The sequence below is a fragment of the Dama dama genome, chromosome 18, assembly GCF_033118175.1.
Source record: "Dama dama isolate Ldn47 chromosome 18, ASM3311817v1, whole genome shotgun sequence".
Taxonomy (NCBI): Eukaryota; Metazoa; Chordata; class Mammalia; order Artiodactyla; family Cervidae; genus Dama; species Dama dama.
Window position 1 is genome coordinate 66350641 of NC_083698.1, and position 21810 is coordinate 66372450.

The 21810-nt window shown below is 42.9% G+C and overlaps 1 long non-coding RNA gene across 1 annotated transcript; it reads right to left on the reverse strand.

The window, feature by feature from the left end:
- Positions 1-6218: 6218 nt before the first annotated feature.
- Positions 6219-17877, reverse strand: LOC133072831 (uncharacterized). Its single transcript, XR_009696816.1, has 3 exons — positions 17734-17877; positions 16354-16404; positions 6219-6610 (listed from the first exon to the last, which is right to left on the reverse strand). It is a non-coding gene; the product is annotated as an uncharacterized LOC133072831 (long non-coding RNA).
- Positions 17878-21810: the final 3933 nt, after the last annotated feature.

Here is a 21810-nt window from a genome sequence, read left to right on the forward strand (position 1 = left end):
GAGGGACAATGCTTATGAATATGATAATAAGAGGTGGGTGCTGGAAAGGTAAGCTGAAGGGGCTGGGTAATTGGAATGCTGCTTTCTTCATTTTTAATGAACTGCTCTGTAGCCTTAATCTTTGGGTGCATCAGTTAGTTTAGAAACCAGTTGGATCTCCTCCATTCATCACTGATGAGTGCACATTTTTATTTTACCTGCTGTTGAACTGCTGTTGATACTATGCGTGGTCAGAGATGACCTCCTGTAGATTACATTCTTATTTCCTTTTGGATACTCTTTACTCCATCTCCTGCAAAATTCCCCCAATTTCAAAAGATGTTTCATGTCCAAAGTTACATATCACATGCACATTGAGGCCTATTTTGAATACTGTGCGCTTGGTTGTCACAACACAAGGCCATGATGAGAAGTTGCACCATGACTAGTAGCATTCCTCCCAAATGGCAGGGTTTTATAAAAGAGTGAAGAGACTAGCCTGTGAACTGGAAATCTTGAAAAAGTTACTTACCCTTTCTGGATCACTGTTTCCTCTTCAGGAAAGCAAAAAAAAAAAAAAAAAAATCACAAAACCAACTGTCCCATGATCTTATGTTCCTATTCTCAGGGCAAATAAAACTAATTAAAATTCATTTGCATTATCTTAAACTAAATATCAAAAAGGCTTAATAGGGTATTACTACTTTATCAAACAATTTAGCAGTCTTTTAAAAAAGTTAAACATACTCCCAGCATATGACCCAGGCAATGCACTTCTAGGTATTTACCTAAGAGAAATGAGACCTGAGGTCTGCATAGTCTTGGGCACAAATGCCCCCCATATTTTTACTTGTAATATAGGCAAAGCCCATTTTATTGTGCTTTGCTATATTGCCCTATGTAGATATTGTGTCTTTTACAAACTGAAGGCTTGTGGAAACGTTGCATCAAACAAGTCTACCAGTGCCACTTTCCCAGCAGCATTTGCTGACTCTGTGTCTCTATGTCTCACATGTTGGTAATTCTTACAATATTTCAAACTTTTTCTTTATTATTATATTTTTTATAGTGATCTGTGACTTCCAAGTGGTGCTAGTGGTAAAGAACCCATCTGCCAAAGCAGGAGATGTAAGAACGTGTTCAGTCCCTGGGTTGGGAAGATCACTTGGAGGAGGGCATGGCAACCCACTCCAGGATTCTTGCTTGGAGAATCCCATGGACAGAGGAGCTTGGCAGGTTACAGTCCATAGAGTCACAAAAAGTTAGACACAACTGAAGCAACTTAGCATGCATAGTGATCTCTGATGTTACTATTACAAAAAGATTCATGATTTGCTGAAGTCTCAGATGATAGCATTTTTTAGCAATAAAGTTTGGGAGTTTTGTTGTTTTTTTATCACGCAGGATCTTAGTTCCCTGACCAGGGACCATGCCCCCTGCATTGGGAGTGCAGTACTAACCACAAAACTACCAAGGAAGACCCAATGATAAGGTATTTTTTAATTAAGATATGCACATTGTTTTCTTTTTTTTTTTTTCACTTTCACTTTCTTTTTTTTTTTTTATTAGTTGGAGGCTAATTACTTCACAACATTTCAGTGGGTTTTGTCATACATTGATATGAATCAGCCATAGAGTTACACGTATTCCCCATCCCGATCCCCCCTCCCACCTCCCTCTCCACCCGATGCACATTGTTTTCTTAAGACAGTATTTTAAGTGCTATATTTTAAGACAATAATATTATTGCACATTTAATGGACTCTGGAAAAGTGTAAACACAATTTTTATATGCATTGAGAAACAAAATTTGTATGACTTGCTTTATCCCGATATTCACTTTATTGCAGTGATCTGGAACCGAACTGCAGTATCTCCAGGGTATGCCTGTGGCTGCAAACTGGAAACAACACAAATATCCAACAACAGGTGAATGGATAAATAACACATGCTCTATCCATAGGATGGGATACTATTCAGCAATAAGAAGGAATGAACTGTTGATACACTCAGTGGCATAGATGAATCTCAAAGTAGGTTTGCTGAACACAAAGTATACATACAGTATAATTCTATTTAAATAAAACTCTAGAAAATCCAAGCCATAGTGATAAAGATCAGATCAGTGGTTTCCTAGGGAAAGGGTGAGGAGGGCGTGAGGGAGGGCTTACAAAGGGTATAGAAACTTTTGAGGTGATGGATACAGTCACTACCATGAATTGTGACGATGGTTCCATGGGTGTGTACATATATGTCAAATTTTTCAAAATGAACACTTTAAGTATATACAGTTTACTGTGTGCCAGTTACATCTTAATAAAGCTGTTTTAAAAAACAAAATATCTAAAAAATGTTATGCCTATATCTTAATTCTAAGATTTTATCAAAAAGACTCAGAAGTGTGTGCTAAGATATAAAGTCTCCAGGCATTCACTGCAGCATTATTCATATACATACATGGAAACAGCCTAAATGTCTAAAAGAAGATAATTGATTAGGTAAAGTATGGCATATCTCTGTGTTGGAATGTGATACAGCCATTAAAAATCATGCCACAGACACAATATTTATTGTCATGAAAAAACGTTTATAATCTATTTCTATGGGGGGAAAAGCAAAGAACAAAACAACATGTATAGTGTCATGGTGCTATATTTTGTAAAAGTCTATGTTGGAGTTTGATAATTAATCACACTTCTCACTTTCTCTGAGAGTTAGAGACCAATTGAGAAATGGACTAAAGATTCAGATAAAGACAAAAACCACTACAATATTGTAAGGTAATTAGCCTCCAACTAATAAAAATAAATGAAAAAAAGAAAAAAAAAGAGTCAGACAAAGAACAAAATACCAGTTTTGTTATGAAGAGTTCTGACTGGGAAAATGTAGCTTAGAGCTAAGGCAAAGTGGGCTTTCTAATCTTTTCCTCTGTGAACTCTCCTGACTCACTCAGAACTAAGTCCTGCCTGCAAGGGAAGGGGCAGCCCTGTAAGCTTATCCCTGGGAAGTGCTTCTCGATCCCAGGCCACAGGTGGTGAGCATCCGAGCCCTGCCCGTTAGACACCATACTATCCCCCAAACAGTGGGACAACAAAGAACCTTCCCCGAATATTTCTCAGTCCTCACCAACCAAGGGGAAGGGAGCTGCCCGGCTAAAGGCCATTAGAGGTGTTGAGGACAAGTTGATATGAAATCCTTGAATCTCAGAGTGGAAGGGGAATGCTTAAATAATTTCCCTAATTGCTTCCACATCCCAATAACTCATCTCCCCATGAGTATAGGGGAGTAAGTGAGGCAGCAGAAGGAAAGGTGGAAGTACTCTGCCTAATGTTTCTTTAGTGATTGAAGTCCCAACATAAGTGTCCCCTTACGCTCTCCATGTCTCTATATGGTAAAGAAAACCACCTGGAAGGACATGTACCATGCTGCCATAACAGCCACATCGCTTGGCTGGGTAGTGGGACTGAGAGAAACAGGAAGGATTATCAGTGATTATTTTCCTTTGGTTCTTTGTATTTTTGGTCTTCCAAGTTTTCTGAATACAAGACTTTTGCTACTGGGGCGGGGAAAGCAAGAGAAGGCCCCTTTTTAAAAAGTAAACTAAAAGGGAAGAGAATTCCTGAACTTTGCAGAGCTGCAGTGCTGGGTAGGCATTTGACCTGAGACCTCCCCTCCCTGCTTCATTCTTCCTGGGTCATTGTCATATATTATGTGGAAATGCCATTTGGGGACACAATGCCCAACATCTGTAACAGCATTGCCCTGGAAGTGTCCAAAGTGCTCTTAAACAGGTTTAGAGTTTACTTTTACCTCTCCTTAGCTAATGAAGAGGGTGGCATGAAATGACTTTTCCAGAACAGCCTCCACTTAGCATCCCCATGGGATCGACTTTCAGGCATGCCCTCGATCAATCTTCTCAAACTGACCAAACCAACACCTCAGAGGTTCCAATCTATTACAAAACCAAAGTCACAAAAAATCTGTAGATATTCAAAGAGTTCAAGTTGGCAACATCAAAAAATACAATGTAATGTCACAACGCTGTCCACAATACATTGACATGATTTGTGTTAAGATAATAACATATAAAACTATATCAGTAGCTTTGTCCTATAATAGGAAAGAAAGTTTTGTGAAAACCATCTGTGATTCTAGCCATAGCCTCATCGAAAGTCTAGGCTGACGCCCTCTTTGAATGTAAGGCCAGGTCTCACATCCCATCCTCACACCCCATCTTGCCCCAGTGTTATCTCAGATGCAAGCTCCAACTATCATGACAGACTCAGTCCTGATGGCAAGCCCACTTGGAATGGCAGAAATTCCTAAGATAATTTGGGACACGTTGCTGAAAATGCAGCTTAGCAGCATGGAGATGCTCTCTTGCAAAGCCCCCACCAACACACATACAATCAACTACCCATTCAGAATTTTTGCAATCAGAAAAATAAAAGTTTCTTTAAATTAACGGCTTTTCTATCTGTGGTTGTAGCAAATTCCACAGAGACCCTCTGAAACTATCCAAGGGTGAAAACAACCTTCAGAAAGTGTTGCTTTTAGAAATTCTGGCCAGCTTATCCCATAGGTACCTCATTGACTCTGGGCTCTTGTGAGTCTTCTGTGAAAGTGTTTTACCCACAGACTTTTCTGATTGAAAGTGTTCAAGCCCAGCATCGTTTGCTGGTGCCTAAGTCTCTGTCTGAGTGGTGCCTGAGTCTCTGTCACCTAAGTCATTGACACCTTCTCTCTGAGCCACGTACTTCAAAATGCCAGCTCCCCCTTCCAGGGAGTAGGGCAGAAAAAAAGTTTAAAAGCACACATTGAATCCTGCCAGGCAAGCACTTGGCAACCAAGAGCACTGCATTCTGGATCCAAGGCTTGGGTTGGCTAGGAGAGAATCTTTGGAGCCAGAAGTAGCTCAGGGATGCATGGATGCTGGGAACTTCATCAGGGATTCACCAAGATTTTCTACACCGATGTATGGTAAGAGATACATTTTATATTGCGATCCAGTACACACAGAGAGCTGCTAGTAGACACAGATAAAAACACAGAACTAAAACCAGCTCCTAGACTTCAGACCCACCAACTCTGCCTGCTGAGGAATAGTCATTTAATAACTATTTCTCGAATGAACAAAGCAAACCCAAACCTTAGTGAAACAATACTTACCAGTCTGATATTTTCTGTTCTATTTTATTCTTTTTCATTTCTTTAAAAAGGTAATGAGTTGCAACTCACTAAAGTGATGTCACTGCTGCCACCACAAACAGAGTCCTATTCTGACAGGACTTCTATGCACACCTTGTCTTCATTGAAGATTCCTGAAATTTGTCCTGTGGGAAGCCGGGGCTTGGGGACATTGGAGGCAAGTGGAACCACACTGGGACATAACCAGTTCAGACAAAGGAAGATTTGGGGGGGGGGGGGGAGGGGGCGGGGATGCCGCAAAGCTGGCCAAGGGCAAGGGCACTTCTCTCTGGATGAGACAGACCTACGTCATGTCTCCCCATCCCTGTCCAAATGCTGTCACTGTCCCCTCTTATAAAACCCCCTTCACACCCAAGAAGATTTAACAAATGGAGTCAGATGTCAGGCTGGCTTCATCTAGGTATCACTGGAAGGACCAGGCAGGGGGTAAAAAAGGGTTGTTTAAGCTGCTGTGAAAATCACAGAGTCACCTGGTAAAGTGAAAATCCACTCAGACCCAAAAGGGAGGAATTAAGCAACTTTGTAAATAAAGGGATCATTACTCTTGATGCATTAATACACCCTTAAGACCTATCAAAAACTTCCTATTTCAAGATGAATGAAGAGCATTAGATGCTCATTTCCCAAGCTGGGTGGGCTGTTTTCACTGCCCAGCCTGGGGGGTAGAGGTCAGCAGGGGCTGGCCCAGGTGGTGCACTAGTGGAGCTATGTTGGGGTTCCAGGAGGGGACAGTCCCTACCTCTCTGTGATTATGAAGGTTGTAGCCAGAGCCCCGTTTTTCACTGAAGGGATGTGCCCGCTGCACACCTGATGAAGTCGGGAGGAAAGTTCTATGCCAGTGCACTTGCCTCCTGCAAGTTTCATCATCATTCACCAAGTAAGCATAATTGCTTCGTGTTTAAGAGATGCTGGGAACAGGGGCGCTGTTGGTAATTGCCTAATGGGCAGACGAAATGAGGTGTGAGGCACATTGGTGTGAAAAAAGCAATAGCCACAAGTTTATTAACATTGAGAATTAAAATAAGCTCTGCCCCAGCCAAGCAGTCCTTGCTGCAATGAATCCCATTATCCCTCTAATAACTGCACAGTGCTCCACTGGATGCTCTCTGCCCCAGGAGGTGGAGAGGCCTTCACACAGGTCACCTCTCTGCCAGCTTCAGAAGCTGCAATCTCTGGTTCACTGATGACTGTCAGGGAGGAAACGCGAACACCCCCTGCCTCCCCTGTAGCTCCTCTGCGTGCATGCCAAGTGGCTTCTGTGGTGTCTGACTCTTTGAGACCTCTGGACTGTGGCCCGCCAGGCTCCTCTGTCCATGAAATTCTCCAGGCAAGAATACTGGCGTGGGTTGCCATTCTCTTCTGTAGGGCATCTTCCCGCAGCTCCTCTAATTCCACTTAAATCCACAGGCAGGCACTTGAAGAGCTGTGAAAGAGGGAAGCCAAAGAGAATGATATACCATTGTGATATGGGTGCCTTTTTAAACAACTGTCAATTAGCATTTATGAAGGTATACTATAGGGTTCTGGAGCTGAATGTTACTGTGTCCCACTGATGGAAGTCAGGGGCCCCACCTGGGGCTCGGCAACCAGCCTTGCCTTCTTTCTTCAACCTTAATCATGTTATCAAACATTTCTAGATGCCCAGTGCTAGGAGGAGAGTTGCCCTTGACCTCGAGCACATTTAATCTATGCAGAAAGCAAAGCTCTCCTGGGTAAAATAATCAGAAAGCAATCAGTGAATGCTGAAACCCAGAACCTAATGAAAATGCAGAGAAAGGAGAGGCAGGGCTGTCAGAGCTCCCAGAGGATGTGCAGCTTAGGTATAGGAAAGGCAGCGGGAACTGCATGAACAAAACTTACAGACTCAAGGCACTCAGTGAAGGACGGAGGCCAACCAGGCAAAAGGCCAACCAGCAGAGAGTAGGCTTGGGTGGGCAGAGAGAGCCACACAGGGAAAACCAAGTGTGGAGTCTGGATCCAGTGCTGGGTTTAAAGGTAGCCCTTGTAGGTTTCAGAAAAGAGGAATCATGGGATTAAAGAATTTAAATCCCTCTATGTTAAGTTCGCTTTGTGTTGCTAAATTTTGATTTACCTTAAATTTCATGAATTTCGCTCACTTTATATTCACAGCCACCAACTTCAAAGGGGCCTTGGTATTTCCCCACAATCCAGCTACATCACCCTGGTGCCTCTACTCCCTTAGTTGCTGACTGACAACTGTGCACGTTTTTCTCTCTTCTCAAACATTCAGCACTTCTGCCAGCATCCTGCTCTCAGCTGCTGACCCTGCATCCTGTTCTTACTCCTCCCACCTCTAACCCACTAGCCTGCCTGCACCACCCCCCCGCACTCCCCACTCCCACCCCGCAAGCTCTGGTCACTCTCATTTCTTTGAATGGACCTTCCTGCTCCAGTGGAGGGCTTCCCTCCACCTGTATGCCAGATCAGCCCCCTCCCTTACTCAAGGTCACTCCTCCTCTATCTCCCCAGCCCCCATCAGCGCACACACTGCAACAATTTCTCTCTTTTTAAAGAAAAAACAAACAAAAACTGATTCTTGCCCTCACGTTTCAGGTCCTGTCCCATTTCTCTGCTCCCCTTTGCAGGATGATTCCTTAAACGAGCTGAGCTGTCTGCATCCGCACCCTGCATGGCCTATAGCAGGCATCCTCTCATGAACCCGCTTCAATCAGGCTTGGCCCCGCCCTGCCACCATACCACTCTCCTCACCCCTGACCTCCATGCTGTTAAATGCAAGGGTCATTCTCATCTTATCTGAGCTCTCAGCAGCTTTCTTCACTTGGTTCCCAGAACACATCTCCCCCTTAGACTCTGGCTAGTTTCTTCCCATTTTTTTCAACCTCTAAAAATTATAGTGCCCCAGTGCCCAGTCTTCGGACCTGTTCTCTCTCTAAATTATACCACTTTGGTCTCATCCAATCTCATAGTTGTAAACACCATCTATTTGCTAACAAGCCTCAAATTTATGTCTTCAGTGTGGACCCACTCCAGATTCCAGAGAGATCTCTATTTGGATGTCTAACAGGCATCTCAAATTCAGTATTTTCGGAAACAAATTCCTGGTTCCTGGTCCACTTCCCACTCCACTGTGACACACACACTCATCACCTCCTCCTCCCACATCCTCTTCCATGCATGTCCTTTGGTCAGGACCAAAACCTTGGTCCTCCTTGATGCCACTTTTGAATCCATCAGCAAATCCGATTGACTCTGCTTTCACACTCTATCCAGACTCTGACCACTTACCATCTCCACTACGACCTCCCTGCTCCAAACCACCACCTGCAGCGACCTGTTGGCTGGTGTCCCCACCTCTGCCGTTGCTCCCATATCAGTTCAACATATTAGCCAGAGTGATGCTTTACAAATAGATGCAAATCATGTCATTTCTCTGCTCAAAGTCTTCTAATGACTTTGCAGATCACCCAGAATAAAATCCAACATTCTGACAATGGCCTGAAGATTCTTACCCTCTCTGACTCCAGTTCCTTCTCTGACTCTGCCTTCCCTCTCTTGCTCTGCTCAGCATGCCAGCCCCTTGCTGTTTCTCAAAGCAAGCTCCTTCTGGCTGAAATAGAATTCTCTCAGACAGTCACAAGGCCTACTCCTTCAGTTCTCCCAGATCTGGCTCAGTCTCACTTGATTAGTAAAGCCTTCCTTGGCCAACCCACATAAGCCCATTCTGTTTAACTTCTCTCCATTCAGCCTATCACCACCTGTTAAACCACATTTTCCTTGCCACTCATTCAGTATCTCTCCCTTAGAATATAAGCTCATTTGGGGCAGGATGTACGTCAGTGTCTAATATGTAGCAGGCATTCAAGAAATACTCAGTGAAGGGATGGGATGGGAGGGGGCTGGGAAGGAGGTTCAATTGGGGAGGGGATATACGTATACCTACAGTTGATTCACCTTGTTGTATGGGCTTCCCTGGCGGCTCAGGCAGTAAAGCATCTGCCTGCAATTCAGGAGACCTGGGTTCGATCCCTGGGTTGGGAAGATCCCCTGGAGAAGGAAATGGCAATCCACTCCAGTATTCTTGCTTGGAGAATTCCATGGACAGAAGAGCCTACTGGGTTACATTCCATGGTGTCGCAAAGAGCTGGACACGACTGAGCAACTAACTCGTTCACATGGCAGAAAACAACACAACATTGTAAAACAATTATCCTCCAATTAAAAATTAAGAAAAAAAACGCTTGGTGAGTGAACAATATTTATTTGAACCCTCTCTTCTGAGCACTTGCCATGGACAAGAAAAAAATTTTTCTCTGCTCTAGCTATCCTTTGCTGGTGGTTCAACATCCATGGCTTGATATAACTCCCATGGATGTCACAACACCTACCTTGAACATAGGGTGTTGCTGCCATCCCCTTTCCTCCATGCCCACACCTTTCAGGATCACCAAGGTGAGTTTGTATCCATCCTCTGTTCCCTTGTCTGGGAAATGAGTTTTCTGATGCCAGCTGCCGCTTGGCAAAACAAAAGTAACTGACCATAACCCACAGTTTCCTTCCACTGAGCTGAGGCAGCAGTGGCTGGGATGTCAAGCTTTAGTCCTTCCATCTACTTACTACGTGATTTTGGCCAAGCTTTTTCATCTCCTGGATCTCAGTTTTCTTAAAAATAGGGTGGGAAAAGTAAAGCTAAATTCTGGAGTTATTGTAGGATTGAATGAAATGGAGAATGGAAAATACTCAGCCCATAGCACTTGCCCACTAAATGTTGGTTGTCTTTCTCTCCCCAGAATGAAATGAAGCAGAACTCCATGGTTCTCCCCGCTGTCCTTCACCTGCCTTCTGTCTGCAGGAAAACTTCAAAGAACAAATTGAATAGAGAAGTGAGAAAATGCAGAAGCAAAGGAAAACAGACAAGCAAGACCAAATAGTAATAGTTTAGCCATTAGACAAAGCCAAAGACCTTTAGTTCCTCCTCCTCAAGGGCTATAGATAATATTCTGAGCCACATCTTCTGAGCTGTCTTGTAGATACTGAAAGCCCTGCCAGGTGGAGGAAGTTAACTATATGGTGACCAGACTGTACCCATGGCATAACTGCCACAATTCTGAGAACTGCCTCAAAGAAATGGGAACAAACAAACCCCTAGAACTGAAGATTAACTGTACTTAGTCAAAATGATACTGATCAGACCACCACATGACCAGTCAAGATGACTGTCAGAGCTCACTGTGCTTTTTCTGCACGTAGCCCCCCTCCTTCTGCCTCTACACCCCTGAAACTCCTCTTTAAAAGCTCTTGCCCACTGGTTGTCAGGAGAGAGTCAGCCTTTGGACATAAATCTGCTCTCCTCTAAAATAAAGCACATTTTCCTTTCCACCAACTTTGCCTGTTGAGTATTGGCTTTTGAAAGGCAAGCAACTGGACCTCACTTTCATTAATAATCAGAAGGTGATCCTAGAACCACTCTGAAACCACAGTTTTTCTTTTTTTTTTTGCACAGCTTGCAGGATCTTTGTTCCCCAACCAGGGTTGGAACCTGGGCCATCAGCAATGACAGCACAGAGTCCTAACAACCACTGGACCACTATGGAATTCCTCCAGATCACAATTTCTAACCCAACACTTGACCATTGCCCTCCAGATGGAGATGCCTGATGCAGACCAGCAATGGCTGTCTAAAACTGTTTAGGCCATTCCCCACTCCCCTCCCCCTCCTCCTCACACACACCCACAGAGGGACAGGCTGCCCTTGGCACCCCTCTGACATTTATGGCAGTACTTCTCCGTCCTGCAAGGGTGGTGAACTGAATTCAGAAAAATGACAGGTCGTTACAAATATATTGCATGTTGTAAAATAAAAGAATGTCCTTGTTAGAAAGCCAAATGACTTACTTTGGGAATAACTTTAAATATTAGGCATAAAATATTGTGAATGCAGAATGCACGTGTTACACTCTGGTAGAGTACTTTAAATATACATGTGATGCTCCAATATCGATACATGTGGACGTTAGCATTAATCCTTTAACTGGAATGCTCCCTGACAGTAACTCTCCATTACTCAGCTCTTTATTGATTTGGGTTCATCTCTAAAAGTTCAGACTTGGAGAATACTCAGGCCGAGTGTCAGCTGAGGAGAGCAGCATGGACTGTTGGTAATTATCCAATGAATTCCAGTAATTATGCAATGAATTACAAACTGTCTATACCAGTATTTCCTGGAATTCAAGAAACATGGATATGTGAATTCAGCAACATACCTGTGAACTTTTCAGGATACTTTTGGGGAGTGGGTTGGGGAAGTGGGGTGTCCAGCGGGAGGACCTTGTCCAGCTCCCACTGCCCTAGTGCTTATTCATCCACATCTCCTAACCCCAATTTTTATAATCGTATGTATTCATATGACTTTTGGTTTTAATCTGCCACCATTCCCTTATGCCTCTAAAGAAAAAAGAGAAAAAAGGAAAGGAAAAACTAAAGAACCCCTAACTGGCTATGTGTATTACTTTGGGTAAATCACTATTTGTATACATAGCTTAACTAAAGTTCTATGATTATGGCTCTGAAACCAGCACTTTGACATAGGTCATGACTCTTCAAGAGTCAAGAAATAACAGGCTCTGCCCTCAAAGCTCAACAAAGCTGATAGGTAAAATTCTCGCAAAATCTGAGTGTGGGTGTTCCCAGGCTCTTGCAAACTATTTATGAGTCCACCATTTGGCAGAGTTGAGTATGTCTTTTGTTGAGAAAATAGTTTTTCTGATGTTCATTTTCACTTTGTTTCATTTATTTTCCTTTTTTGGCTGCGTTGTGTGGATGGTGTGATATTAGTTCCCCGACCAGGGATTGAACCTGCACCCTTGGCAGTGATAGCACAGAGTCCTAACCACTGGACCACCAGGGAATTCCCCTTGTTCATTTTCAACAACAAACTTATCAAATTGAATGAGTATGTAATTCTGATGGTAAACGAGTCTGGGAATGAGGGAGAAGCCTCCAGATACTTCTGAAGACATAGCATCTCTCCCACTTTCAACAGTCCTTTCCTTTGTCCTCTGTCATAACAAAGATTCATTGCATGGTTTTCCAAGCCAGATGCAGGCAATACTAACTAAACTCCTGAGCTTGCATTTTTCCTGTGATTCATGACTAGCCATTTGACCAAAGGAAGATGAAGCTGCAGTTCTCTCTGGGGAACTACAGGGCAAGAGAAAGCTTGTTCAAACTCTCATTCCTCAGTGAGTTCAGGTTATCTCCTGGTGCAAATCGGTAGGTCAAGGAGCAGTGCTCTCCTCGGAGTAATCACATATGGCACTTGATACAGAAATAGAGAGTACGGAGCCTGCTGAAATCAAAGGAGTGGGTGCAGTTATCACCCTCCTCTGAAGTGAGTCTCCTTCAGTCAGTCAGAAAACTAGTCTTCCTAAGGGACTCTACAGTGGCCTTCAAGACCCTTTCACGTCCTCAACCAAGGACCATTAACAAATGTGTTCCCTTGAGTATCCATTCAGCACTCATGATGTTGACTGCTGGGGCAAAGGGGAGGAGCATTCATTCAACAGATATTTGCTGAAATGACCAGCCCTGCCTTAGGACCTGGGTTGCAATAGTTAATGAGGTAGACATTGTGCTGTCCTCAGAGAGATTGCTCTGTGGTGAAAAGAGCCCCAGGCTTGTGATTAGAAGGCAAGCATTTGAGTCCAGCCTTCCCCTCTTACCTCTCTGAGCTTCACTTTACCTTAGTGAAAGTGACAGCCCCATCTACCTCCTTACTCAGCAACCTCATAGGATCAAATAAACATGTTGACATGCTCCGTAAACTCTAAAGTTTACACTATGGAAAGATCAGATGTGACTGCTATGCTACAGAAATTTAAAATGCTTTCTCTCATTCTCAAAAGAATTAAAAGCAGGGACTTCAACAGGTATTTTTGCATACATATTCACAGCAGCATTATTCACAAGAACCAAAGGCAAAAACAACCCAAATATCCACCAATAGATGAATGGATAAATGAAATGTGATATACACAAATGATGGAATAGTGTCATCCTTAAAAGGGGAATGAAATTCTGATACATGCCACATGCCACAACATGGATAAACTTGGAAGACATTAGACTAAGCGAAATACATCAGACATAGAAAGACAAATACTGTATTATTCCATTTAAATGAAGTAACTAGAATAGTCAAATTTACAGAGACAGAAAGTAGAATAGTTGTTACCAGGTGCTGTGAGGAAGAGGAATGGGGAATATAATCTAATGGGTATAGAGTTTCAGTTTGGGATGATGGAAAAGTTCTGAATATGGATGGTGGTGATTGCTCAAAGTGAATATAATTTTTTTTAAATTTTATTGAAGTATAGTTGATCTACAATGTTGTGTTAGCTTCTGGTGTACAATAGTGATTTGGTTACATATATATATAATATATGCATTATTTTTCAGGTTCTTTTCTATTATAGATTATTATAAGATATTGAAATGGTCCCTTGTGCTATATAGTAGGCCACTGATATTTATATGTTAATATTTTATATACAGTACTGTGCATATGTTAATTCCAAGCTCCTAATTTATCTCTCCCCCTTTCCCCTTTGGTAAACTTACGTTTGTTTTCTGCTTGTAAGTCTGTTTCTGCCCATTTTTTGTTTGGGTTGTTTGTTTTTGTTGTTGTTGTTGCTATTGAGCTGTATTAGCTGTATCTTAGAAACTAAGGTATCATTTGCAAATATTTTCTCCCAGTCTGTAGGCTGTCTTTTCGTTTTGTTTATGGTTTCCTTTGCTGTGCAACAGCTTGAAGAGGTTCCATTCGTTCATTTTTTAATTTTTTTTAATAATTTTGTTTATTTACTCTTGGCTATGCTGGGTCTTTGTTGCTGCACAGGTTTTTCTCTAGTTGCAGCGAGCAGTGGCTACTGTCTGGTTGCTGTGCGCAGGCTTCTCACTGCAGTGGCTTCTCTTGTTGCGGAGCATGGGCTCTAGGGCACGTCGGGCTGACTGGTTGCAGCTCCCGAGATCTAGAGCACAGGCTCAACAGTGGCACGTAGGCTTAGTTGCTCTATCGCATGTGAGATCTTCCTGGATCAGGAATTGAACTGGTGTCTCCTGCATTGACAGACGGATTCTTTCTCATTGAGCCACCAGGGAAGTCCCCCATCTATTTTCGCCTTTACTTCTATTCCTTCAGCAGACTGACCTAAGGAAACATTGTTATGGTTTGTATCAGAGAATGGTTTGCCTATGTTCTTTACCAGGAGTTTTATGGTGTCATGTCTAATCTTTAAGGCATTTTGAGTTTACTTCTGTGTATGGTATGAAGGAGTGTTCTAACTTCATTGATTTACATGTGGCTATCCAGTTTTCCCAGCACTATTTGCTGAAAACTGTCTTTTCTCAAATAATGTGAATATTCTTAATGCCACTGAACTATACACTTAAAAATGGCTTTAAAAAATTTCTTTTTTTACAAAAAAGCTTCATTTTAAAAAAAACTCAGGTATGCAGCTGTGTCAAGGTGAACTGCCAGCAGTTATTCCTGGAGGAGTTTCCTTAGCACACATCAGCTTGGTGCATTCCCACTGTCCAGGGTCTGGTGATCAGCTTGAAGGTTCATGAACCCACCTTTGTCAGCACAGAGAGAACTAACCCATCTCTTCGTGGGCACACATCCAGAGCACAACATGTGTCAGTTTAGTTCAGTCGTCGTGTCCGACTCTGCCCCATGGATTGCAGCACTCCAGGCCTCCCTGGCCATCACCAAACTCCCGGAGTTTACTCAAACAACATGTGTATATAAGATCAAAATGTACCAACCACACTTTTAGTGAGAAATTACTACCTGGAATATTCTAATGGTGACCCAGCATCATTATTCCATCTACTTTCCGTTAGCAAGTATTCATAGGAAGAAAGAATCTGAAGGCAATCGTGAGACATAACCTGAAGGCTGTTTGGTGAACGCTGAATCAAGACAGGACAAACCAGATATTTAAGTGGCACTATGATAGGATGGGACGTTCCTGCCAAAGGAACCTGACTCCTTGAGTCTGTCGATGACCCACAGGTAATGTCTATGTTTTCCATCAGAGATGCCTCTTCAAGAGCATCAGAAATTACCTAAGTCAATGGATCTCAGTTCCCTCTCCCTTGGACAAGTTCTGGGTGGGCCCTGCTAATGTTTGCCTCTGAGACCTTCTATTTATCATGCTCCTATAGCTAAATAGGAGAAGGCAAAGGCAACCCACTCCAGTACTCTTGCCTGGAAAATCCCATGGACAGAGGAGCCTAGTAGGCTACAGTCTATGGGGTCTCGAAGAGGCAGACATGACTGAGCGACTTCACTTTCACTTTTCACTTTCATGCATTGGAGAAGGAAATGGCAACCCACTCCAGTATTCTTACCTGGAGAATCCCAGGGATGGGGGAGCCTGGTGGGCTGCCGTCTATGGGGTTGCACAGAGTCGGACACAACTGAAGTGACTTAGCAGCAGCAGCAACTATATCTAAATAACCCTCCCCTTTTCTCATCAAATCATTCCTTAGAATTTTCAAATAAAATGTCAAACAGGTTGTATGTTAGTTGTGTGGTCCTGCGAACTGTTTCAGCTCCTTTCGATGATTTCTAGGGTTAAATCTCGGAGAATGACAGCCCCTCTTTATACTCTAGAGTCCCCAAGTACTTATAACTATTACCCATTTTTTCCAGGTTTCTCAGAATAGGGGTGACTAGGGAGAAGCTACTAGATCTCTTTTCTGTGCAACTGATCTGGGAGTGCAAACCAGAGATGTCTCCAACAGTGACTGCTAAGAGAGGACAATCTCGATGGGCAGGCAGAGCCTTCCCTCGCTCTGTTCTCCTTCCAGTCTCTGTGACAAAAATTGCCTGACAAATCGCACACAAATCCCAGGCTAAGGGCTCAAAATGAACTTTGGATATTTCTCTTCCTGGCAGACTCTTGTGGAAAGAGGTAAGGGACTGCTGGCCCTGAGGTGGAGGGCCACCCAAATCCACCTGGTGGAGGTCAGGGATGAGGTCCCGGGTGAGTTTTTTACCTTAAGCAGACCAGATCTACAGATAAACAAAGGCAACCATGGTTTCAAGCCTGGTCAGTTTCTTAATCTTCTATAAGCACACACATCACTCACTGCAAATCCTTTTCCCAAACTGGAACTCACCAGAAGAAATCAATTTATGGAGGCAGATGTTTCTTCTCTCGCATGTCTTCTCTGAAACAAAATAAATTGCACAACTAGCTAGACTGATAGCAATAACATTAAGTACATAATAACCCAAATCAATTCCAAGTGTGAAATCTGGAATGGTAAGTCGGGGAGAAGTTTATGATAAAAGCACAGTTTCTGGAAGATATAGCAGCACTACGTTATGTGCTACCTTTAAGGCAGAAAACACAGACTTGGGAATCAGACCAACCTATGGTCAAATCCCAGCCCTTCTATCATGTCATTCTGGGACATGATGGGGCCAATTCCTAAATCATAAAATGGGATAATAAGGTTTGATGAGAGTTAAACTGGAGAGCAGGTATCAAGAGACTGTTAGAGCCCTTGGCCCACGAAGTGAAAGTGAAGTCACTCAGTCATGTCCGACTCTTTGTGAGCCCATGGGACTGTAGCCTACCAGGCTCCTCAGTCCATGGAATTTTCCAGGCAAGAGTAACTGGAGTGGGTTGCCATTGCCTTCTCCAGGGGATGTTCCCCACCCAGGGAACAAACCCGGGTCTCCCACATTGCAGGCAGACGCTTTACTGTCTGAGCCATCAGGGAAGCCTGATAGTAGGTGTTTAATAAGTGGTGGTTCCTGTCTTCCTTTCCTCATCCCCTAAACAAGCACAGCCTAGCTTGTGTGTTTGACAAGTAATTCCTGCTTCAAACTCCATGGCTTTAGAAGTTACAGCAAATCCATAACTTTGATAAATAGCTTTCTAATAGGCTGCCCTTGTGCCGTATATCCCAAGATCAAATGGATGGACAAGGATCTAGGAAATCTAAAAGAAGCAAACTTTGCCAATTTTTATGACCCCAGGGCACATCAAAGTGTCATAGGCTCATGTGGCGGGAAATCGCCCATCCCGTTTCACTGGAAGAAAAGCTGTGGTTGGGCCAGTGCCCAAACTAGTCCTCCAGGGACCCTGGGTGAGCAGGGGCATGGGGAAGGAAGCAAGAAGGAGAGGCTGATGGCAACCAGCTTGTTCTTGACCTATGGCTACATCTCAGGGCCAACTTTGGGACACCCTAAATCATATGGGCCAACTTTAGGACACCCTAAATCATAAATCACTCTAGCCATCAGAGAATGAGGACTCCAGAGATGTGCAGGATGACCTCTCCAATGGGGCAGGCTGCCCAGGCATTAAGTGAGAAGGGGAGGTGAGGAGAAATCAGAGGTCTCCCTGCCCTCTCTGCCCTTCCCTGACCCCTCTGCCCTTCCCTGACAGGCCCTATGAGACTATAGCTTCCCCAAGACCAAATCACTTCCTTCTTAAGCTGTCCTCACGTTTGGAACTCCCATAAAGACAGCAATAAAAAGAGAGGTACCCTCAGACTACCACTTCCAGGTGTTCCAAGATGCAGCAAGTCATCTGAATCCCCCTTAGGCCAGTGGATTCACTCCATCTGCGCTGGCAATTCAGTCGAGACCAGTATTTTCTGATGTGCAGCTTTCCTGAAATGTCTCTTTCTTCTTTTTCTTTTTTTTAACACATCAAAGAAGAAAAATCAGCATTTCCATCCATATGATTAGAACCAAAAATAGCCTCTTTTCTTCCCAACCCATATTATTACCCCATTACAAATACATTTTGTGCAGCAACCTTAAAGGTGGTTGTGTTTCCCTCCTGCCTGCTCCTTTTATTATACAAGATTTCCAGTTATTCAGTATTTTGTTCTCATTAGAGCACTGCTTGTCACATGTTTTCACCAGAGACATTCATCACCAAGGTCAAAGGGTGAATATCGTGATCTATTATGCTTAGAGGAATCTAATGAAAAGCCACATAATTATCCAATTTAAAGAGAAGCATGTTAAAAAAAAAAAAGAAGGGGAGCACTTGCTATAATTTAAATTATTTTGTTTCCCTGAAGCAAAATTCAGCACCTGATTGACAGGACTTAATGATAATTCTTATTGATATGGTGATGTTAATTGTGGAGAGATATTTAATAAGCCCTATATTCCAGAGGTAAATGTGTGCTCTTAACCTGCACCTGAACCTGATTTTTGATGCAGCATGGGGATGAGGTACAGATACAGATAAGTGAGCACAAGTGGATTTTCAGTCTTCTGTGGCAGAATGGAAATTGGAATCTTCAGAATCTATTAGGAGAACAATTCCACAGTTGCTCACACTTTTATAAATTATACTGTATATTATAGAAAGACACAAAGTCAGAGGAGGTTCAAGAAAGGATATTGTTGAGACTCTGAAGAGAAGTTTGTGGGTAGTGGTTGGTGGTGGCGTTGTGTGGTCATTTTTAACCAAAATCACACATGTAAGGTTGTGGTCTGCATTCACTTTCAAACAAAATGAACTCCATTTTCTGTATTAACTCTCTCCTGCCCATAGGAGGCTAGAAATGAGAGCAACTCTAACACCCAGGTAGACAGACTCCTGAACCAAAACAGATTCTTACACTGTGAACAAAAATTATTTGAGAAGGCATTGGTGGCCCTAAATTCCAAAAGGAAGGATCCGTGGAGGCTGAAAAGTTCAACTAGATCTGCACCCCATCCTGAGACTATGGGGCTTCAGCTGCCAGGCCTGTGGACAGAGCTAGGATCAGCACTGACTTCCTGAGAGGCTGTTTCAAAATCATTACCTGGACAAGAGGAGCTGGGTTGTCAGATCAGGTCATGTGTGATTTGACTCTGTAAACTGTACCTTCCTTCAGTGAGTAGCTGTGTGCTTCTCATGTTTTTATGATGTTCTAACAAGCTTTAAATATTGGAAATTTAAAACTGAATCTAAAAAAAAATTAATTAAAAAAATAAATAAAACTGAATCTACTTTTGGGAGATAACCTCCTCATTTGGGAAGTAATACTCATATAACCATATTTGGGCAAATAATACAAAGTAAAAAAATGAAAGCTACTCTAAGGAAAGGCAGACTTGGGAAAAAAGTAATCAAAGTAGCTTAAATATAATGGAGATCAAGTTCTGAAATTGAATTCAAATTATTTTTTTTTAATTCAAGTTAATTGAGTCTTCTGTTTTTACTTATAGAAAAAGAGGATTACATGGTTAGCATTTTGATATTCTGGTCAATGTAGTTATTCATGCCAAAGTGTGTGTGTGTGTGTGTGTGTATGTGTGTGTGTTAGTTGCCAAGCTGTGTCCAAATCTTTGCAATCGATGGTCTGTAGCCTGCCAGGCTCCTTTGTTCACAAGATTCTCCAGGCAAGAATACTAGAGTATGTTGCCATTCCCTTCTCCAGGGGATCTTCCCAACCAGGGATCAAACCTGGGTCTCTTGCATTGCAAGCAGAATCTTTACCATCTGAGCTATTATGGAAGCCCATGCCAAAATATATGTAACTTGAAAATAATCAAGCCAAAGATGGTTAAACATAACCTGAGTCATAAATGGGCCACTGTCGACTTTCCCCAATGGCTAAGACTCTACATTCCCAATGCGGGGTCCCAGGTTTGATCCCTGATTAGGGAGCTGTATCCACATCCTGCAACTAAGAACTCCCATGTTGCAGCTAAAGATCCCACATGCTGCAACAAAGACCTGGCAAAGTCAAATAAATAAATGTTACAAAACACAAACAAAAATGGGCCATTGTCACCAGAAACTAAAAGCTATCAATCTACAAATAGGAATATGAATCAAAATATGATCATTAAAAGAGTGTCAGAGAAAACAAGAGTAATTTTTAATGAACAAAATATTTTAAATATTCCAAGTATTCCAGGATCTAATACTTCTGAACACAGCACCTGGGGTCCAGCACATAGTAACTGACATAGTGGAAAATGAGAAAAGACTTAGAAATGCCTTCTTTTTGCTTTCTGAATTGGCTTTATTGTTTTTGCTTTTAATACACACACACACACACACACACACAGAAACACACAGCTTGAAATACTCCAGATATAAATTATACTGACTTTGAGCAATGTACTCACCTTAAAAGAAAAAAAAAAGTCAACTTAATTGAAGATGACCGAATTGATTGCAGGTTATGATACCAATGGCACTTAAAACTCCTGCTATGATTTTCAACTTCCCAGGCCAAAGCATTACATCATGCACGGGAGATTATAATTTCTCTGAACACTTCTGGTATCTCTCTACCCGAAAAGCGATATGCCAGCAAATTGAAGAGTTCAAAGAAAAGCAATAAAGATAATTAAGGAGGCCCTCAGATTGACTGATGGAAAGAGATGAAAAGAATTCAATGTGGACTGTGTGGCCCAGTGATGACCTGGCGGTTCTAGGAATGATATGCAGATATCTGGAGGGGCAAGATTCCCATCTGCCGCAGGCATTAGTCCACACAGAATCACAGTGCAATCGTGAACACAAAGAGCCTGCTGCTGGCCCAGGTCAAAAGCCTGGACCACGCCTGCGCTGGGCAGCAGCCCATACCCACTCTGTGCTTCTGTGCCTCCAGTGTGGAATCAGGATAAGACCAGAACTGAGAGGCTAGAATGTTGTCAGACCCCCCCCCCCCGCCTCATTTCCACTCTGGTGCTTGTCTAACTGTCCCCTCAACCTGTGCCAGACTCCTGCATCCTTGAAAAGGCCTGCAGCCCAAAAGGGAAAAAACAAGGACTGGTTAACATCACAGTTAGGAGTCTGGGTTCAAATCCCAGACCCAAGCCTTCCCAGCTGAGTGACTTTGGAAAAGTTACTTAACCTCTCTAAAGAATATAGGTAACAATAGTGCCCTTCTCCTAGAGTTGTTGAATGAAATTGGCACTTCTGAGTGCCTGGCCTCTTGTAAGTGCCCATGACACAGTAGCTATTATTCTTTATTACAATTAGCAGCAAAAGCAGGGAAAACCCTAAGCGTCAACAAAGAGCTGACCCTCCTAATGTTGTTGTTTTTTGTCTTTACTTGCGAAGTCATGTCTGACTCTTTTGCAACCCCATGGACGGTAGCCCACCAGGCTCCTCTGTCCATGAGATTTCCCAGGTAACAATACTAGAGTGGGCTGTCATTTCCTTCTCCGGGGAATCTTCCCAACCCAGGGGCTGAACCTATGCCTCCTATATTGGCAGGCGGGTTCTTTACTCCTGAGCCACCAGGGAAGCCCTGATCTTTCTCATAGGAGATCCTAGAACACTTGCCTCTGGGTTGCCTGGCTTGAGCAGATCCCACAGAGCTTCTCCTGTTATCCATGCACTCCCCTCACATGCCTGTTTCTTCCATATCTATTATAAGTTGAGGGACCAAATGTCCCAGTTTGCCCAGGACAGTCCTGGTTGATACCTGTTTACTCGGGGTAATTATTAATAGCACCTCTTTTCACTCATACAGTCACAGTTATGATGATAAATGGTGTGGTCACCCTAGCCACTATGAAAAAATATTTTCATCAATCCTTACCTTGTATTTCGTACCTGTGACTCATTTATTTTATAACTGGAAGTTTGTACTTCT